Here is a 3363-nt window from a genome sequence, read left to right on the forward strand (position 1 = left end):
GTTTTGGCCTGCCATATGAGTTCTGTTATACTCACAGACACCATTCAAACAGTTTTAGAAACTTTAGAGTGTTTTCTATCCAAATCTACTAATTATATGCATATTCTCGTTTCTGGGCAGGAGTAGTAACCAGATTAAATCGGGTACATTTTTTATCCGGCCGTGTCATTACTGCCCCCTAGCCCTAACAGGTTAACCCTTATCCTAACCCTAAACTTAACCCTTACCTTAACCTGAAACTTAACGCTACACCTATTCAAAACCCAAACCTAACCGTAACCTTAGCAAGCAGTTGATTATCAACATATAATTTGTTGATAGTATGACCATCTGTAAATGGACAGATGAACAATCCAGACTATCCAAATAAAGTGTGACGAATGGACACAGATTGAGCCTAGTCCTGAACTAAAAAGTTTTTTAATGGAAATCATTTTTTAGTCCAAGACTAGGCTGGGAAACCAGCAATACAGTATAACAGTCAGTAATACAAGTCTTCTACTCTTCAGAAGTATTGACCAGCATTCATCTAAAATCGTTTCCAATTTGATTGAACAAACACTTAAGGTGTGCTTTATTTGTGCCATTGAATCCTTCCTCAGACGCAGATTAACGGCTACGTCCCAAATGGCACCCTATTACCTACAGTAATTGTGCACAACCTTTGACCACGTCCTGGACAAAAGTAGTGCACTAGGTAATAGGGTGGCAGCCCAGGTTATCTTATCGCTGCTAATATATGATTTGTTTGTCCATAGTGGAGTGGCCTGTCTGAGTGATTCTAAAGTGTGTTGAGCGATAACTTGTACAAATAAACAAGATCATATTCTACACCTGTTTTCTTCTGTGGCTGTGCCAGTGCTGGAGTAACCAGTCACACACACATGCACCCTGAAATTTACACAAGTAGGTACGCATGCACGTACAGTCCCTACACTATATATACAAAAGTATGTAGACCCCCTTCAAATTAGTGGATTAAGCTATTTCAGCCACACCTGTTGCTGACAGGTGTAAAAATCGAGCACACAGCCATTCAATCTCCATAGAGGAACATTGGCAGAAGAATGGCCTTGCTGAAGAGCTCAGTCACTTTCAACCTGGCACCGTCATAGGATGTCACCTTTCCAACAAGTCAGTTCGTCAAATTTCTGCCCTGCTAGAGCTGCCCTGGTCAACTGTATGTGCTGTTATTGTGAAGTGGAAATGTCTAGGAGTAACAATGGCTCAACCGTGAAGTGGTAGGCCACACAAGACCACAGAACAGGACTGCCGTGTGCTGAAGCGTATAACGCGTAAAAATCGTCTGTCCTCAGTTGCAACACTCACTAAGAAGTTCCAAATGGCCTCTGGAACCAACATCAGCACAATAACTTTTTGTCGGGAGCTTCATCAATTGAGTTTCCATGGCCGAGCAGCCTCACAAGCCTAAGATCGCCAAGCGTTGGCTGGAGCGTTGGCTGGAACAGTGGAAATGCGTTCTCTACAGTGATGAATCACGCTTCACCATCTGTCAATCTGACAGACGAATCTGGGTTTGATGCCAGGAGAATGCTACCTGCCCCAATGCAAAGTGCCATCTGTACAGTTTGGCGGAGGAGGAATAATGGTCTGGGGCTCATTTTCATGGTTCGAGCTACGCCCCTTAGTTCCAGTGAAGGGTAATCTTAATGCTACAGCATACAATGACATTCTAGGCGATTCTGTGCTTCCAACTTTGTGGCAACAGATTGGGGAAGGCCCTTTCCTGTTTCAGCATGACAGTGCCCACTTGCACAAAGCGAAATGGTTTGTCGATCGGTGTGGAAGAACTTGACCGGCCTGCACAGAGCCCTGACCTCAACCCCATCAAACACTTTTGGGATGAATTGGAACACCGACTATGACCTAGGTATAATCGTTCAACATCAGTGCCCGACCTCACTAATGCTCTTGTGGCTGAATGGAAGCAAATCTCTGCAGCAATGTTTCTGCATCTAGTCGAAAGTCTTCCAAGAAGAGTTGCGGCTGTTATTTTTTATTTTATTTTATTTATTTCACCTTTATTTAACCAGGTAGGCAAGTTGAGAACAATTTCTCATTTTCAATTGCGACCTGGCCAAGATAAAGCAAAGCAGTTCGACACACACAACAACACAGAGTTACACATGGAGTAAAACAAACATACAGTCAATTATACAGTAGAAAATAAGTCTATATACAATGTGAGCAAATGAGGTGAGATAAGGGAGGTAAAGGCAAAACAAAGGCCATGGTGGCAAAGTAAAAACAATATAGCAAGTAAAACACTGGAATGGTAGATTTGTAGTGTTTTCAAGCATGATTTGTGGGTTTTCAAGCATGAAATGCTCGTTTCAAGTCCTGCCACAACATCTCAATTGGGATTATGTCTGGACTTTGACTAGGCCATTCCAAAACTTCAAATGTGTTGCTTTTTAGCCATTTTCATGTAGACTTGATTGTGAGTTTTGGATCATTGTCTTGCTGCATGCTCTTCAGTTTCAGCGCGAAGATAGATGGCCTGACATTGTCCTGCAGAATTCTATGAGTATTGTGGCCCAACGCATGTGAGATATATTATATTGCATGTTGTAACCTATCCCCCATGCAGGCTTACAGAGAAAGAGAGAGAGAGAGCTCAAGTAGAGCAAACAAGACACTATGTGCTAATGGAATTGTTATATGCCCTGTTTTAACCGTTTGTGCTATTCCATTATTAGGTTAAATCTACCGCAGTGGACTTTGATAGCTCCACAAGTGTAAAGGTACGGTGCCAACTCTACTGCCAACACAACCAACCAATCTGCCAATCGAACACAGTAAAAATGGCAATCGCTGCAGACTGTACAGTGTTGGTGTGGCTCCTTTGCTGTACATCAGTGTTTCTCATCCTTTCCGGTGTGGGAACCACTTGATGCACACAGTTTTTGTTCAAACTTTACACTAACACCTGTTTCAAGTAATCAAGGGCATGGTGATTTGTTAATTAGTTGAAACAGGTGGGTATGTTAGTCTAGGGCTGGAACGAATGTGTGCACACCCTCAAGGCCCCTAAGAATGAATTGTCAGCATGCAGCCCATTTTTACACATTTTTACTGTGTAGGCCACAGTAAACACACACACATGCACAAACACGCGCACATATACATGCAGGCGCACATACACAAACACAAACACACACACACCCTAACCAGCTTTGTTTCAGTGTCCCTGCCTCCTTATCATCTGGTTACCCATCAACCACATAACAAGCTCTTACCCGTTAACACTACAGAACACAGTGCTACTATGGGCTAATGGCTAACCCATAAATACTACTCCCTTTTATGAGGAGAAACACACACAAATAAAGAGACTGGGAA

Source organism: Salmo salar, chromosome ssa04 (assembly GCF_905237065.1).
Source record: "Salmo salar chromosome ssa04, Ssal_v3.1, whole genome shotgun sequence".
NCBI classification, from domain to species: Eukaryota; Metazoa; Chordata; class Actinopteri; order Salmoniformes; family Salmonidae; genus Salmo; species Salmo salar.